The sequence below is a fragment of the Achroia grisella genome, unplaced genomic scaffold (assembly GCF_030625045.1).
Source record: "Achroia grisella isolate CSIRO2021 unplaced genomic scaffold, CSIRO_AGI_Agris_v1 utg8480, whole genome shotgun sequence".
NCBI lineage: Eukaryota > Metazoa > Arthropoda > Insecta > Lepidoptera > Pyralidae > Achroia > Achroia grisella.
The window spans coordinates 60,439-80,964 of NW_026713042.1; the positions used below are offsets into that span (position 1 = coordinate 60,439).

General features: G+C 32.0%; 1 pseudogene; it reads left to right on the forward strand.

The window, feature by feature from the left end:
• Positions 1–714: 714 nt before the first annotated feature.
• LOC131852448 (lachesin-like) lies at positions 715–19,154 on the forward strand (annotated as a pseudogene).
• Positions 19,155–20,526: the final 1,372 nt, after the last annotated feature.

Here is a 20,526-nt window from a genome sequence, read left to right on the forward strand (position 1 = left end):
ATTTTTTTTATTTTATAAGACTAGTCTAAAGGGGTCTCACTGAATAAGTGAGAAGCGATATTCAACTAGGCAAATATAAATTGTATGCATATGTATTCAGTATTTTTAATGTGCAATATAATGTTTTCGCTTTCCTACTATCTGCGATGGGAGTGTTTTCGTGATAAGAGACAGAAGTAAGTATCTAAAAGCCGACTTAACCAATGTTTACGCGTGATGGAGTTGAACCAACTAACAGGCCACATAAAGTAAATAGACTGGTAGCTTATTAAGCGCCAAATATAGACGACACCTCTAGCATCATAAAATATATAACGACACTCGCGGAGTATTTGAGTCGTTATTATTATAAAAATATAAGGCATTGTGCCTCATAATTTCAACGCCTTATGTCAACCTTACAAGGTGACAAAAATAAGTTAGGTGAATACATTCATGTAACCATTTTTGTATAAAGTCTGACTCTAAATATCTCCTCTGATAATATTTATGATAATATGCATATACTACTAAAGAAAATAAAAGAAATAAACAACTCCATTAGAACTTAATTCATTTAAAGTACCTTAATTAACTACTGTTTTCTCTTCTGTACACTCCATACTAAACAACATTAATTTCTACATAGACAATTACATTAGTATCTATATATGTAATACACTTGACATCTCGTATAGCGATAATATCTAATACCTGCATGCAACTTAATGCAAAATGTGCAGGTACTATAGACACATATTTAGTTATACCACCTCTCAGTACTAATCTTAGGTAGTAGTGTTTTTGTATGTTAGATACTACTTACTTCTGACCAATTTTCCCTGGATAGTTTTTGAGTCGGGCATACAAATGACAGTCTGCGTGATTAGGCATGAGAATTAATAATTAAGTTTTATTAAAAACGCAGGTATTCAAACTAAACAAAATAAGTTACTGTCGATCACTTTAGACGTTTTGCTCGGAATGTATATACCAATGTAAATCATTTAATGCTTATTAAATGTACCTAGAACGTATTAATAACTGTATGCTCTAACAATTACTTTATTAGATTGATGTTATAGTACTGTCTACATTTAATATACAGTATCTTAAATGTAAGCATTACAGAAAAATGTTGAATATCTTATCAGCAGACGTCTGTATTTCCAAACCATAGAATTAAAAAATATAAGGCAAATAAATAAGTGGAATAGTGTTTGGTACTTTCATATATTCAGCTAAAATATATACCAACACTTATTTTTTTAATTTTTCATATACAAAATCTAATACCCGAAGAAAATATATAGATGTTTGCAAATATAAATATGATGAACTGAAGTCAAGTTACGTCTTAAATAAAACATTATCAATAACAGATGTTAGTCTGTTACTTATAGGTAGTGAAAACATACAAAACTAAAAATATACTAGCACTTTATGTAATAAGTTATTAATATACAGTAGCAGAAACAAATAATGTTCATTGAAAGTGACTATTATGATTCTATTTCAACTGTTCCACTAACAGCGAGAATATGCGAAAGCACAAACTTTTGCAGTTTTACGACATTTTACGTTTGTATCTCGTGAAGGTAGTAAGTACTTATTCATAAAATTCGTGGAGTATTTCTGATTGCATTCAACAAAATCTATACAATAAGACTTTATGCAATGCAATGTCCATTCCAGATCCAAATATCTTATCCGATATTTGGATCTGGAATGGACAATGATTATGTTAATTTTTTATACGTTATGTACTGATATACTTATAATATAACCTATTAATGAGGTAAGAAATAAAAATCCATGCTAATATTAGCAACGCAAAAATTTTTTTTTGATAGTCGTTTTACCACATTTTTACTGCTAAACTGATCGTAATTATATTTGACATAAAGATAAAAGTGTATCACAAGAGCGGTCATAAGCCATCTTCTATCTTAAAGAGAGCAGACGACCATGTTTGGGTAGGTTAGCTTTGATATCATGAATTTCCCATATACATGATCATATATCTAACTAATTACTAAATATGGATGATTTACGAATTTTGGAAACTAAAATAATTAACGATATAAATAGATAGTATCCCAAAACTCGTTATTAAAGGTCTGTAGCGTGAATTAAATTAATAGTTCACTCGTGCTTAGATTGCCAAGTTTAAACGACGAAGCGTTATATTAAAACAGTATTACTGGACCGACTGACAAAAATTCAATCTCTATAAAGAGTATCTAAGTATCTCAATAAAAACACCAAGTAATGAGTTTTCCTATCTTTCCAAACACATACAGTATCATTATTTTAAAAATTGATGACTACAACATTGGTTTGCTTGCCACAAAATCTGTATGTCATATAATAATGCGCCCTTCTATCTAATGAAGCCAATTTTCCACGCCCGCTCTACCTTTTGCGCTCCTTTTGAATTTTCTCGCGTATTTCCCTTGTCATTCATCTCCTTCCGCATTGCCGCGCCAGATTACTTTTAATTTCACATTCCACTTCTATTGATTTAATAAACAACAAATTGTTATGTCTGTTTCTATGAACTAATGAACAATTTTGTGAAGTTTTATAAAACTTCACAAAATTGTCTTCACAAAATTGCCTATAGGCGCAGAAATTGTATTAGTTGTTTTACTGAATTTCATGTAGTATATACCGTATATATAAATAAAGCTTAATTTGTTTTTAAATCGCCTTAGAGATTGATACATAATAACTACCATAAAAAAAATAATTTCGCAAATTTTGTTAAGTTAGTATGTAAATATTTTAGAATAAATATAAGTTATTGCATAGTTAAACGTATTCTTTATAATAGAAGTACGTTAACATTTTAATAAATATATGACAATTTTCTAATTCTTATCTCTTGCGTACAACAATGCATTACGTAAATGGTTTACAAATTCAGCAGTTAGTTAAGTCACTTAGTCAGGACTTCTCTCTTTATATTATTCGTAAAGATTAGTAACTTCTGCACGTTGCTTCAAGAGTATGTTATTTATTATATACAGAATCTCAGAGAATATAGTCTCCCCTTATTTGCAGTTTCGTCTCAGAGAATATTTCAAAGCACATTTCCTCTTACTTAAAGTTTACGCTAGTTGCCTCTGAGTCAGCTGCAACACAACTGGCATTTACGAGAAAATGCACAAAACGTAGATACACAAGCTCTTCTTCAACTACCATTCAAAATTACCGACCCGTGCCTACTAACTACCACTATAAAACATTATTTCGTAACTCTACACAGTCAACGCATTTTCAAACGTATTATGTACCAACTACGATATACTTTTAGACAATATTGAATATGGATGGAGTTTTTAACAGTAGCATATACAGTTTTCAAATAGTAAACATATAAATGAAAATAAAAATAGCTTATATTATACCTACTCCGTACACATTTAAGTACTGTAAATTTATACATCCTGTAATTTGTATAAATATTATCAGGTGACGTGACTTTTTTAATAATGTCCTTTTTGTTTTAGTTACCCAATTCACAATTGTATGTACCGACTATTCTTTATTCCCGTAATATCTATTAAAATACTAATTTGAAACTTAAGTAGCAATAACTGTTCACCAAAATACGAGTATAGCGCTAATTGAAATTGCCCTCGCGGCGAATGGATTCAGTGCAACTACAAGAGCCACGTCTATATTCTATCTACGATGTATCTAACATCGATGTATTAAACGTGTTTTGTATATATATATTAAATAGTAGTTGAGTTTTTGTCTGTTTTTTTTTCAAGATTAAACCTAGCCTATGTGCTTCTCGTTATTTCGTAGCAGATTTCTAATAAATCCGGTCAGCCGTTTATATCTGAAAAGGCCTGACCTAAAAGTATCAACCGATAGACACTTTTCGCAATATTATTAGTAATAATAATCGCAATATTATTATTATGAATGATTATTAATATAATATGTATCTGTGTTTATAAAATTATTTAAAGTTTACAAATACGAATATGTATTTTTATTATTTGAATAATAGTATTGTCATGTCAATTTTTTAAATATTTTGTCATTTAATTTAAAGATTGCATTCTTTTCCACCTAGTTAAATATCTATAACTACAATAATGTAGGTATTAATAAATGAACAAATGTTATTCAACAAAAAATATAAATACGTGCATATATGCATGTGCACGAAAACAATGTACGTTAAAACAAGTGATCCAAATGTAAATGTATTCATTCATTTGATTGTCTACAAAACAAATAATTTTATTCAAAATTTGCAGTGAAAAACATTTCGCTGATGTAATATCCAATTCTCTTCGAACAGCGTTAAAAATAAACATGGACTCACTTAGCAGATATTTTAAGTGATGTTATCATTAATATTAAATAAAGCGGGTGTAGATATTGTAATACTCAGTGATAATTTTGGTTTATAAAGAGTGATTTACTTTGTTGAATGCGCTAATTCCAGGAACTACTGGTTCGAATTCAAGAAGTCTATTAGTTTTGTGTATGCCTCTTTATCGCCTTATCCCCTTTATCGTGGAATGCTATATAATACACGCTACGACTAACATGAGATTCAGGCAAAGATACGAGGTCAACTAGAAATAGTTTATGAATATTACATTAAGAAAATTATTAATAGACAGAAAACGTCTGGCAAAATATATATACTGAGTTTACATATACAATCCTAAAAAACTTGAATGTAGGTTCTGTAAAAATCTAAGCTGGTTACGAGTATATAAAATATATTCAGAAAACCCGTGTTGTAAATGTCTACACAACATGCACGTTAGCGGTGCCTGCCTTTAGTCGCTCAACGTGTTTTATAAATAATATATTATATATGCGAGAAATAGAACATTGTATAGTATTGGAGCGACCGGCACCGGTAGTCACGGCACTGGTAGTGGCACACCGCCATATTTCGTATGTGCAAAGTGTCTGGCCATATTTCTTGACGACTATGCCGATACCGCGCCGGCGACCGGTAGCATTTCACGCGACGCTCACCGGTTTTTCGATATGCGGCTTCCGCACCACGGTCCTACTTTATTTACGGTTCAACTGCAGCCCCGTATAGAGTTTAGTCACGAAATAATGTACGTAAGTGAATCTCACGGTGCGTCACTTCTGTTTCGCGTAATTCACCTGGTCAGGCACGCTCGCGTTTCCAATCTAGCGATATGAGCCGGAAACCATTGCCACTCGTGCTGACGTTGTATACAACGCTTTAAAACTTTTACTACTTATTTACAATCCGTTGCTCTTTAAGCTTTAGCTGTGCTTTCATTAAAAATAACAAGTTTTATATCGTATAAAATAAGTATAAGTGGAAACATGACTTAAATAAATTCAGTACACAGACACCCGAATCAATCATATTTTTCTAGAGCCACAAATATTAATACATAATGTTAGCAAGGAATTTAAATTGATTAATATTTATATTATTAAACATTAATCAATTTAATCAAACATTACGAATATTTTTTTATGTTATGTAATTAATAATGCATATATAATCAAAGGATTATGGTCGAAATTTTCATTTAAATACTAATAAGCACTTAATATATTTCATCATCTTTTTATACATTAAAGTTAAGTTTTAGTCGAATGAGTAAATGGGCCGCAGCTCTATATATTTTATAAGTTATTCTTATAATTACTGCTTACTTTTAAAATTATACGGCATATCCCTATTGCCGTATAATTTTTTTGCAGCAATAGGGATTGATTGTAGCAAAACAATTAATATCTACTTGTCAAATACTAGTATATGTATATACCGTGTATATTGTGGGCTTGTACGAGTAGCATCGGTTGTTACGTGGAGGTAATAATATCTATATTTGCACATGATTGGTGTACGCGGCGGGTGACATCACGACACGGCGTGGCACCGACACCGACGTCGGCACCAGGGTTGCCAACCGTACGAGAATCCTCGTGCCGACTCGAGATTATTGACCTTCATTACGACGATATTTATATCCTCGTACTCGAGATTTTGACTTAATGAAATCGGTTAAAATACGATGATGTACTATATTAAAGAGCCAAATTGGGGCTACATACATACATACATTTTTACTTCTTCATTTGAGGCTAAATGTACGAAGGTTGGCACCCCTGGTCGGCACTGCACGCCGCACCGCGCCGTGTCGCCTCACACCGCATACCGCGTCGTTCATCGCACACGGCACGCGTCGGCGCTCTGGCAATCGCCGCTCTCTGCTTTCGCTAGCACTGATTTATAACGGCAATATAAAGCCAACCTATCCTCTAAATATTTTTATATTCCTTCCTGTCGCCCCGGCGCTCTTTCCAGTAACGATATTTTCGTGACATTTGTTCTTTGATGGCGCGATATTGTTTTTATTTCGTGCTTACTGTTCAGCATTACATTGTTTACCAGTTGGCTTTAGTATTCTTATAGTTTTGTTATGATTTATTTACTAGTTCCGAGCTTTTATAAATAATACTAATTTCCATTTTTCAGTCGAGTCACCGATATCGAAAATATTACCGAATAAATCGACTATTTTCCTTACATTGTCCTATAACAAGGATTTCAGTCACTAAAGTAAACAACAGAAATAACTACAGAGCAGAAAGTAAGCAATAAAGACCATAATAATAATAAAAATTACGATGAAGTCTCTACGGTACTACGGCGTAGCACATTCGTAGATGTGCCGAGAACATATTACAGGCTTATACATACAACATGCTGTATATACGTGATAAGGCTCTTGTAATAGATGTACAAAATTGCCATTTACCACACATAATAATTTGTGTATTATACGGTACGCAATATGTACAAAGACAAGAAATTTACCTTAATTTTATCAACCGCTTTAAGAAAGGTATTCTTATTTATTAAATGTTTTTTCTTTATTTTACATCAAAGAAATTACGGAATCTAAAGGAACAATAACAGCAAGGTACCGAATCTAATGTTCATTTGAACAAGGTCCATGTTTACCGCCAGCTTTACAAGTTGTAAACATGGAATTCAATCCTGGAACATCGTTTTTTGGCTCTAAAACAGATTATGTAAATATAAAATGTTATAAATTTAAACTGCAAATTATTTTGTTTTTAGTTAATAATTTTAATTAATTCTATATGTAGCCACATGACCTGCAGAAGCATGAAATTACTTAACAGCGTAATTTGGATTACGTATTTGTTCGTTCAGTTAACACAATAGAGCTGGCAAAACTAAGGTGATGGAGCATAACTGATAATAAACAGACGGAGGAATCGGATCCCAGCTAAATTGGCTTTATCAACATCTTATTATGGGGCCCGTCCACTCTACTGCGAAGGCTAGCGCGTTTACACCATCGGAGCGCACCGACCGCTATTGTGTTCCATGTTTATACACAACTTCAATTCTCTCCATTTCGCAGGAAACCTCGCATTTCAACGCACCGACGTTATTCGCAACCATTTACAAACTTCGATGGCGATACCGTGTAATTGTTGGATAGATAGGTTTCCGCACAATACGTATAGTCGACGTGTTTAGTGAATCTTGTTGCATAAAATCAATCTCGCCATGAATGACCAGCACGATACGAAGCTAGCGGGAGAGCAAAGCTAATTCGATAACTATATTTCTCTGCAATCGGTTTTATGTATTAAAATTATAGATTAATATTGGAATGCCTTAATAATAATAGTCAGTGAACGATTTGGAAAATGGTGATTGTGATAATATTCTCTACAGAATAACTGGAATAAACTTAGTCTCCATGTTTTCATACAAATAATGAAGTATAGTTAATTATTCTTTACTTAATTTAGTTGAAGTATTCAGATTGGGTCAAGAAACAGACCTATGAATTACATCACATCTAACTATAGCCAAAACAGATCATAAGTTATTTAAGATAATTCAACTGTATAAAAAAATCAGATGTGTTAAAAGTACAGAAAGTATATGTTTTAAAAATGAAGACTCATAGAACTAAGTTCTCTCTACTTACGCTGAAGCTCGAAAATTTAAACTACAACAGAACAAGAGTGAGTAGAATATTTTCAGCACCGCGTAAATGTATTTATCAACATAATAGAAACACTTAACACAGCTATTTAGAAGAGGCATATTGTTGCTAGTTGGGTTCATTGTATATACTAACGTGTTAATAATGTGCCAAGTTGGTGTTAAATGGTAATGAGATTACGCTGGGACACTTGAAGTATGATTACGAGCGGTCGGCTCATCAGGCCATAAGTGTTTACGGATGCGCGTGACAGGTACGACTGTCACTTTAGCGCGTATTTACCTGGTGGTACTGTACGTTGTGACAAGAAAGTCCGCACTGAGCTTGGAGTAAATTAGATTTGGCGTTCACCCTCGCTCACTCGTGCCCGGGACGCTCGCTTTGGTTGTACTCACTTTACTTACCTCTTTCACCTAAATTGACACTGCTCTAATTGAAAACGATAAAGTCCCGTTGCGATTATTCTTTGTATTTATATTGATGCAATCCGACAGTCAATCAAATGAAACGTTTGCAATAAGCGTTATATTCAATTTGTCAGATGATTGTTTCAATATAATATGAAATAACAATTGTTTATAGTTAACAATTGTGGTTATAATTAAATAGCTAGATATATATGTACAAAATACCAAGGTAAAAGTACATATGGCGGACTTAACGCCTTACGGCATTTTCTACCAGTCTATCACAGGTTGTCCAGAGTTGCAAATGTAATCAACAAGAAAAATAATACCTATGTCATAAATATTACTAAAAGTTTATTATTAGTTTATATTAGTTATTTGTATATGAATGTATACATGTACTTACATGTATACATTCATATACAAATACGTACAATATATATAAAGCTATAGATAAATATTAATAAAATACATACACAATGAATAAAATATAACTAAACCTTCCTCTTCAATCACTCTTTCTATTAAAAAAAACCGCTTTCAAAAAGTTTTAAAGATTTAAGCATACATAGGGACGAACAGACAGCGACTGCAATTTTGTTTTATACTATATAATAATGATAATACATACCTGTCTGTTTATTGCACATATATGAACCAATACCATTTCGTTTTACACTTTTTAAACCTACTTTAATTATTATAATTCTTAATTTGAATTCTTAATCATCTGTATATCTATATCCTGAGAATAAAAAAGGAGTAACGAGATATTTTACTCTATTTCTACTCCATTACGACCGTCAATGTCAGGGCATTACGTGTATCTTGACACGACCTGAATAAAACAGAAAGTTTTAACTAATTTTAATAATAACAAATATTCACCATTTGTTATTATTTTGATGATTTTTAATAACGACCTTGTATGTTAAATACACGAACTACACCAAACATTTTTGCATAATTATTTTACAATAATACATCAACATAAACGTACCACAACACCTATACCTAACATATTTTTCGTTGCTGATAGCAGAACCTGAAAAAATAATGGAAAATCGAATAGTAAAGTTCCTGAGCACACTCTTTAAATTGTAGAAGCATTCTAGAGAACACAGAAAGGTGCGCAATTACGTACGTTATTTTTAGACTTTAAAGTTTGATTTACAGACAGATATTACACATATTTAACTACAATACATTTGAAAATCTATCAGGCTATCAATGAATATTTTAAGCTCAATATTACATTTTATAGCCTCTTTTTTATTTACACTACGAACTCTATCAAGAACTCTGCTGAATATTCCTACTGCATCAATCTCGGCATTTACCTCGATTTGTCTATAATTTTTCTAGGACCTATAAATCTTTGTGGGAGATTCCAAATACAGTCTGTACGTTTTTGTATTTAATAGAAAAGTTTATTTCTGGATTAGGGGGGAACATTTTGTGAACCATCTATCTTGCGAGGATATTAGAAACAACATTTTCCGATTGTTTATATGTGCCCGGTAAGCTCTTCTTTCATTAGAACGGGGCAACGTAGTCTCCCCCCCCCTCGACATCATTGCGCTGCCAAGATTGATGGGCGCGCGATGGATTTGTTCTATTCGCGTTCTCACTCATCAATCATTCATGAATAACCCTCCGTATCTCAGGTTGTTAGCCTAAATAGATTGTTGCAGGCCTTGGAGCATCGTTTACGTCGACATGTGTACTACATATTATAGATAATCAGGGAGACCTTTGATGCTTATTGATGTAGATACTGTCATAAAAAAGTAAGTCACGAATCGATAACAATTTTGTACACTTAATTGAGACATTATATAACTGCTTGTATCTGTGACCTTACATCGTCATTTACCGACCACAAAAGTACTAAAGATGATAACATCGCTTGCTTTTCCGCTAAACAGTGAAGTAATTAACCGTTAATGGACATTTTATGGAACAATAGAAATGATTAAAGGTGACACTTTACCAATTGAGATTTTCTGTAACTTAATTACAGTGATTATTATATTTTTAATTAATAAAAATCTGTATTTGCTAAAAAAGAGAGCTACTTATCTACCGGAGTATATACTGTATAACAATTTAATCACATCTTATAATACGTTATCAGTACTAATAAACAATAAACTATACTTTTGAGTGCCCTTTTTGTATTTGCTATTACTTATACCTACACAAAACTACAAATTTTAACCACCTTAATGCACCTATTTACCACATAAACACATTTTTAGGATATTACCTTTATTATAATAAAATAAAATAATTATTATATTAAGAATAATAGGCGATGTTTTTACAAACTACACATATAATGTTGTATCAAAACTATTCGGTAATAGGTATTTAACAATATATAATATAAATAATTCAATAATGCTACGTACCATACTACCGGCTATATAAATGTGTTTACTATTAGTTAGCATATGAATACATCATGAAACCATCTAGTATTTCTATCCTAAAATGTGAGGCAAATAAATGGTTTGAAACAATGTAGCCGTTATTCTCTCAAATATATCTCAACAGTACAGGTACGCTTACAAAGCTACGATCAGGTTGAACTGACTGAATTGACCGGTGCCAGTTATAGCGCCGATACAACAACGCCGAACGTTCGAGTGAATAAATAACCACCTGCCCACCTTTGACTTGTTGTTAGAGCCGAATATGCTGACGAATCGATAAACATCTCAAATAGAAACTACTCGGATAGACATCGTTAAATGACAAATTCTACAAAATTTACTGAGCTACAGCTATGATGTTACCAAAGAGTAATATTACTTTTTTTCTTATGGGTCTGTACCGTCATAATTAATTAGTAGTCACGCGTATTTCTGTTGTCCAAATTACTAATCTTTATTGGACGGAATTTTATTACTGTTTCTTTTATCAATTAAAAATGGTAAGAATTTGCCAAGTTTGCTAATCAAGTTGAAATGTAGACACATTTCAGTCGCTCCTATATCGTGCCATAATAGGAACAAACACAGAAGGTGATACCATATATGTACATGTCGAGTCCGATCCTTACAAATTTATGTAATTGAAATGCCCATTTAGATGAATATTATTTCATGTAGCTAAAATCAACACCCTTATTAGATAGACGAGTAAGCAAGACGTTCCTAAATCAACAGGAAGGACCATATGCCGGTCGACCGTTCGTTTTGAGGTTGCGATTACGACGAAATAGCTCAAAAAGCTAGTCACGCGCCAAGCATAAGTAAAAAGGTAGAAAAAAGTGGATACTTAGCATTCAATGTTTGTTTCAGAATCCTTATTCCCCGTTTCGTGGAACCGGTTCCAAACGTCACAGTGACTGGCTAGGCCGTGACGCACTCCTTGCCTGCGTCGTGGAGGATTTAAGTTAAGGTAAGTATAAGTGAGCCGTCTGCCGTTATCTTGAATTGGTATATATAGAGGAAATTGGAATTTTAGTTTCATAAACCTGCATTGCGGTACGTTCGGATGAAAAAATTGAAAATCCCAATGTATTGCAGCCACTATCAAGAACTGAATTCAATAGAATAGAATCCGATTTAAATGGGATTCCATTTTGAAAATTTTTAATCTACTGATATTTCGTTCATACAACATTATGAGACCTTTTCTTGCTATTAGAATGCTAATAACGGTTTACCTGATGAAAACTGGTGTATCATCACTTTTAAATATGAAAATCCCTGTTCGTCGCTAATTTACAGTAATTCCTTTATTTTATAACATTAATGTCTAGTATTAACTTATACTAACAGCTACTACTTCATATTACTTATGTACTAAGTAATATAATTAATTTATAAGTAAGTGATATAAGTATTGTCAGATAATGTATCAGATCGGTCAGCATATTAATAAAATTACCGTTATTAAATCCACAAAGTTGACATTATAATTATCTCATGATGAATGAGCACACAGTCTAATTAAGCGAATTACGTAGCACCCGGAACTTCATGCAACTTCATTGCAAGTGCACGAGTTAAAGTTTTAACAAGCCAACTTAAGCTATCACTTTGCTCAGAATGCACGATTCGCCCGTTATTAATCATGCAGGACGGCTAGTTGTAAAATTGAGTGCCGTACAGTGTGGTGAGATTTATGCGGGATAACGCAGAATTTAGTGTTGCAGGTGATATTTTTATACACAGGTAGCATGGGTGAGGGTGGACACACGGAACAGTGATATCCACCACAATATAATAACACAGAACCCGCGTATCAGCCTGTCGTACAACGACCACCGCTCCTGGTACCTTCATATCAAGAACGTGCAAGAGGTGGACCGCGGCTGGTACATGTGTCAAGTGAACACAGATCCTATGCGCTCCAGAAAAGGATATCTACAAGTCATTAGGTTAGTATAAGCCAAATTGGCTTCTTGAAATTTTAGGTCTACATATTAATATCTGTAGTTTTTTGCAAGTCTGCTGCCTCTCTCCTTATTCTTTTTGTCAAATACTACTAATAACGTTCAGAACTCATAAATTATTTCAATTCAACTTAAAAATCATAGAACCAGTTTATATTACTTCTTAAATATTTATATTAATAAGATTGACATACTCCTACGACCAGATCTACAAAACATTTTCAAAGGTTCACCATAATGTATTGATTGTTAATTTATAAAATGTAACGGAAGTTAATATTACACAAAAATACTTTTTGTTAAGGTGTGTATAAGTCTTTTGTTATTCAAAATTCCCAAATATTTTTCTCGGCGTCTCCAGTTCGTTATGTTCACTGAAGTCCGTAATATATGTAATGTAACACGACTTCTGCGTACGATCGCAATACGAACATTACAGTATTGCACTAACGCTGCCGACGCTCGCGCTGACACCAACGCTCTCATATTAATGCGAATTCAAAAGCACTTTTAAGTGCTCATTTTGCTGTTACCCTGTCACGGTAGTGCTGTTTACGTTGGATTAAACGATACATTACATTTCGGTCAACATACATATGTCTGAATGCGGCTTAACAGATAACGAGGGAATAAACCGTTCAAATAAAAAAAAATATAAGAGAGAAATATAGCATACATAAATTTATAATTTTGGTACAAACTTGTAAAAATATATAAAATATTTGTATACGTAATTACATTAACAAATAATTATGTGTTTCTAAATACAGATTAAATTTATTTTTTGTATTGTACGTATATATTATTGTAACCAAATATTTATTACTTATACATTTAGAATAGATAGAGCGAAAATCATTTTTTCAAATAAAAGTTAGATTAAGCACTTTTAAATAGTCATAACAATTTTTTTTATCTACCACGCTCGTTCGGAAAAGCTGTCTCATCACAAGAAGAACGAGCAAGAAACTTGTGTGTTGCTCTTTTAAATTCAATTTGTATAAATCAAGGATACACAGATAAAGTTTTCGTAACTATAATAAATAAATAAATTATCACAGGACAATATACACAGTGCCATCTAGACCCAAAATTAAGCTACCTAAAGCGTGTGTTATGGGTACTAGACAACTATGTATATACACAATATCAATTAACTAATCATAAATTTACTATTCATTTTAGTTACAAAATATTTGTAAATCTATGCCCTGGGTAGATATAGAAACTACTAACAACTATGTCAAATTTCATATATAAATTACTAAGAAAAATGTAGTAGTAATTTGCTACAAGACTATCATTTTTATATTTGCGATACGGAAATTCAATAGAAATATATAAATAAAATTCGAACTGTCTGTTTGTAATATTGAAATAACCGTTTTTACTACATACTTAAGAATGTAAGTACGGTACATACAACAAAATTTAATTTTTTACAATTTTTGTCTGTCTGTTTGTTCGGCTAATCTCTGAAATTTATAGACCGATTTTGACGGGACTTTTTTGTAGATAGCTGAAGTAATAGGTGTAAGCAAGCTTCTTTATTTTGAAAAATACTTTTATTTTCTAAAAATAAAATAAAATCCACGTGGACAAAGTCGCGGAACAATAATTACAAATATATTTTATCTGGTACCACCAGTCATAATAGACAATATGACATCAATGGATATGGTGGTGGGGAAGGCACCAACGTCACCATGGTGTGTCGGGCCATGGTTATCCTGAACCGTATGTCATATGGAGAGAAGATGGTCAAGAGTTTAATTGCAATGGAGAATCAGGTGAATATCACAAGAAAAAAGCTGTAAACTTTGACGTTTGTATATTTATCTAATTAAGTATTATAGATATACCTTATTCATTAAGAACAAGTTAAAAAATATCCTAATCCAAATGGAGTATGCAAACGAAATATATTGATGTCTTTGAATCTTAAACACTATTCCTTAAGTGTATTTTAAATATTATAATAGTAAGAATGAGTGGCAAAAACCATAATTTAAAGGAAATATTTTATAAGTAAGTTTTTTATTTAAATTCTCCCAAATCTTCAGGATTATGACCTAATACCTTCATGTAACAAACATTACCCTTATATGAAGAAAATTTCATTCTCACAATAAATAAGAAACATTGTTATAATTATACTTATAAAATATACAGTACTTAAAAGTATAACTTTATTTAAAATCGTATCAGTAAAAGCATTAGCGTAGCTATGAACTTTTTTAAAAATGTAATTATTTAAAAAATATTTAATGTAATTAGTAATTAAATATTAACTTATGACAAACAGCACAAACGTAGTCACACATTCCCTTTAAATGGTAACAATAGGACAATCCAAATTGTTGCTAACAGAGATTTTCTCTCATAAATATCCGGTCCAAACATTCGCCCCGGACGGTCATTATGTTGACGCTCTCGCAAAAAGAAACAAAACAGATGAAGGAAATCTCTGGAGCGCGAAAGTACGGGTACGAATCACGATGACTGAACCCACCGGACACCTCTCGATTCTCAAACAAATCGTCCATCCCCTACCGTAAATTTTCGATGAATGAGTCGATACACTATACCAAATTATGAATACAACTCGAATAATCACATTCGAGTTTAAGACGTTATAAAGATGGAATTTGTAAATTGTTAAGACATCTTTAATTCTTTATAAATTCTCTATTTGTTTCTAATGCTATAACAATATGAATAGGAACAGGTAAAATATTGTTAATTAATTAGTGTATCTAATGGTTTATTTCTTAGAAAATATCATTCAAAATAAAGAATTTTTACATATTTTTGTACAAGTTATGTGTGATTTCATAGTAACTTAATCATCATGTGTAAATAAAATAAACTTCATTAGAATATTTATTCGGAATCCCTCCCGATATGCAAGTCCGACTTGCATAGTATCATTTTCAATTTATTCAACAAAGAAATCTTGATAGAAACTCAGTCCGTTTATAAGCAATGTCAAGCATGTCGGAATTTTAGGAAAAGGGTAGACTAAAATGTTCGCATTATCTTATACGTTTGACGCTTACCGTAATGGAATAAAATTAAAACACATATTTTGTTGGCAGTAAACGTCGTGGATAGGAAAACTTGACTATCGAAGGTATCACAGCTACATATGGGAGCGTACCACTGTATATAGCATCAACAGTGTGCCATCGATCAGCAAACGTGTCGTCCTCATGGTTCAATTAACTGTAAGTCTATAAAATTTATATTTTATATTCTAACAACATACTACAAGCTCGCTTAATTTATCAACCTGATGGTGAATGAATCTATGACTCTTGCCTCTTACCTAGGTAATATAGTACATGAACAGCACGACGTGCACTGCATCATCATGGAACATTGATCATTCACATATACGTTGTATTAACTTGTGCTTTCAGGTCATGCTTCTGTACCAGAAATTTCTGATACTCTGTAATATATTATTGTTAAAAGATTTATTAAACATACGAGCTATTTGCAACATAACCTACCTTTTCTTTTTGCCAGTTACTCTCAGAGCAGTCTTGCTTCTGCAGATGGTTTTATAAATAATCAATCTCACTGTCTTGTTCGTTTCACATATCAATAATTAAATTTTAAGGATGTTAGTAAAAAACTATGACAATCGGAGACACAGTGTATAAACACTTATGCATATTTACTGTTATCAACACGTACATGATAACAGTATGTGTTAAAAGAATATACTTTTTTAACAAAAGAAATATATCACATTAAAAAAATTCAAATATTATTAAACAATACAAATATTTGTTCTTACGATATACATAAACGTATATATTTCAGGTAAAACTAAGAACTTCTAGCAAAGTACCAAAACATATTTTTATTTCACAAAAACTATTCCGCTAAATGTCCAGCTTTTAAATGCGATGCAATAGTAAAACTTTCAACACAAATTCCCGAAAGTTGCCCTTGTATATGAGTACAATCTACCTAACTAAATATATGTTTTAACAAACTATATAAAAAACCAGCTATTACTGCAATGACTGCTTTTATGTATGTTTGTCCTTTAACATAATATATATTACCTCAAATTTTATTAAGACCGATGAGTCGTTTAGTTGTGAAAAGGTAGGTAGACAACTGTCTACCTAGAAACTGCCATAACTAACCTACCTAAGTACAGGTAGACTCTTTGTTACTGTTATATATTTTGTTAAGAGATATCAAGCAAGTGTAGGCTTATTTCTTACAAATTTTAATGTTTGTACTAATTATAACTACAAATTCCTTCAAATATTTTTCGCAGTGGTGGTTAATGTAGACATTTTTAACATTTTTACTTTACTATAGTTCCTTTGAATATTAGATATAATTAACATAATTAAATAAATACTTGTATTAAGCTAGACGAAAAAGTTATAAAAGAATAAATGTAAATATTATCTATAATTTTGTTTTCATGTTTATTCAAGAAAATATGAGGTTTTTCTTGAATAATCTCTTTCTTCAGTTTATGATGGTTATAATCCGCAATCACTCTACCTGCTTCTAATACTGGAGGTTACTGAAAACTATGATTTGGTTTATTTATTTTAAATGAGTGTGTGTTCCGAAACACAATGTTCTGTCTGATGTAAAGAAAATAGTCAAATTATTACATAATTTCTATGGAATATTAACAATTTCTGATAGAATACTATTTAAAAGTACACAACTAAAACTGCAAATTATTATTATTATTATTATATTTATTTATTAGAAAATTAAAACAATAAATAATGTCAAAATATGTCTCACCAATTTTCAACCTTATTAACAATACAATAGAATATTTTTTCGGTTCATGTAATTATTCATAAATTAAACCACCCAGGCAAAACGGCACTTCAATTAGAAGTGCTCCTTAGCGTATAAGTCCGGTTTACGAGTGCCCATTTTAAGACCATTTAAGGCAGCCGCTCAATTATCTCGATATTACTTCCTCATCTAAGAATAAAAAGAAACGGTGGCACAATTCCACCCGCCCCGTTAACTTTGCCTCAAATTCTTCGCTGGTAAGTACGTGAGCATTTTCACATCGTCTTTTCCTTTAGTCGGGCGTCGGCGTTCAGAAATATTATTTTTCTCGGGGTGGGCGTCGTTAGCAGTATTTACGAGTGCCCCGGCGTCTCTACCTGACGGCGCAACTTCCACCGGATCAGCCGTAATTACGCCCAATTAGAGCATTATGCTGACGTGAATACGGCACGGACGCGATAATAGCGATACTATCTGTTTATCGTGCCGCACCGCTTCTCTCCTCTCCGTACCGCATCGCCCGCCGACCAGTCCATCGCTCCTCACCAAACTCGGTGGTGCTTCCTCCCCCTGATTCACATTCCGTATCTCAGCGCGTTCACAGTCCTCTCCATTTCTTACTAAGATACGTGAAATGTTCACGTAACTTTCACACGATTAACCAACGAGACTTCCTTATGAATTCACTGTCAGTTTTCATTATACTTACGCGCCGAAGACAAATCTTTATGATGATATCCTTGATAATGTTATTATGTGGCAGTTTGTAGCATTAGATCACAATTCAACTCCGGATATTTTTCTTCTTTATATTAGGACGTTGGCAGACAATTACATAAACAATGGTGTTAACATAGGTTACGTATACTACTCACTTGTAAGTAAAATACCTAGTACATAATGAAAATTGCAAAAACTTGACGTAATATTGATGATAGACTCATTAATAGACCGTTTTTGTTATTTATCCAGTTATTCCAGCCCTAATCTTTTTGGCACTAAGTATATGTATGATATTTACTACACAACTTCACCTCACTATTGTTTTCGTAGTTATTTTATATTCCTTTCTTTTAATTATTGAATTAAATATTCAATAATCAAGTGAGCTTTATTATAAAAAATAAAAATGTTGTTATTAATACATTTAATTTCACTCACCAATCACAACTACATGTCCGTATACAGTATATACGTATGCAAATACAATCTTGGACCATTCATCTTCTTTACTTCTCGTTAAGAGTACTAACTCTTTTATCTTTGTCTCAGTGATTCGCTTACTAACATATTGACCCAAGACCTGAGATATTTGAGATAGACTTACAGCTCAAATTTTTACGTTATTATTAAGATCTCTTAACAATAAGATTTTAATTGTTTAATGATATACCTTCTTTTAGTTCCACTATGCTATCAATGCAAATCAATTGGAGGTGCATACATTGGGCAGGATGTTACTGTAGAGTGCCATACAGAAGCGTATCCATCCTCACAAAGTAACTATTGGACAACAGATCGAGGAGATATGATCTATTTCAGGTATTTAAGTCATAGTATATTGAACTTATACATGAAATTTGTCATGTCGTGTATTCATACCTAATACCTATATAATTTATACCTGCTTCTTAACGTTTTACTTATAGTATTTAAAAAGTTGCTAAAATATAATTAATTCGTACCTTATAGCTCTAATTAAAACAAATAATGTATATTAAAAAATATTCATGTTTTGTATAACAATATTATGTCTTCTTATATTTTATAGTTTAATTTAATTTAATATATATAAATATTTCACATTTTCAGGGAAATACAGTATATATGAATCAATACAGACATTAAACCTTTAAAGTTAAATTAAAATATAAAACGTATTTATAACGGCTATTATTCTAAATCACTGTCGAGAAACATAATAATAAGTTATGACCTAACTGTTTGAAACTCAAATTAGATTTATTTTATGTCTAAAGTCTAGACAAATACCAAATACTTTGAAATAACAAAAATATTTTTTATCTTATAAAATTCTCGTATCACAGTTTCGTTCCCCCTTCTCTCCGGCAACCACATTGGGATTCTCATGAAATTTTGTGACGCTTATTATCTGTTTTGAAGTAGGTCTGAGAATCAGCCAACATCTATTTTCATAAATGTTGCGGTATCCACCTAAATTTTTATTTTAATTTAAAACTATAATATTTACCGTAGGCATAATTTACTAAATATAATACACTTTGCATCTATCTTGTCATAAAATATATAATCTATAAGTTTGTACCACATTTACAGAAAAATAACCTACAAACTATCAAATAACCAATAATGCTCTTACTAAACCTTATGTGGAGGAGCTCAAAAAATTACATCCTCTGATACACATTGCTACATAATATATTGTCATCATTCATATGAATACGATTCATATCTTACAGTTGTTTACTTGAAGTGTATCGAAAAAATACGTAGTAAAGTTTATGTAAGGATTCTACATGACACCATCAATTCCGGTGTTGAAGCCCAAACGGAAATGTTAGTGCATCTGTACATAACGCAATTTAACGACGCCGACTAAAATGAACGTTCGCTCACATTCAATTGGAAGTCTAGGAACGGCGACATGCATGAATGGTAATTGACAAGAGCAAACATGGTGTACGGAAGTGCCATCACCGAGATACATAAAATAAACAAAACAATACCCATTTTCTCAAACTATACACACAGTACATTTTAAGCCATAAAATATACCTGTGATATATATGTATATAAATATATCCAATTTAATTTTATTCAGTTTACACAGAAGCATTTTATATTACCTATATTATCTCAATACTGGATTACTCCATTAGAGTTAGGACAGTTACTAATCGAAAACTGTTGGAATGTAGTTACGACTAATAAT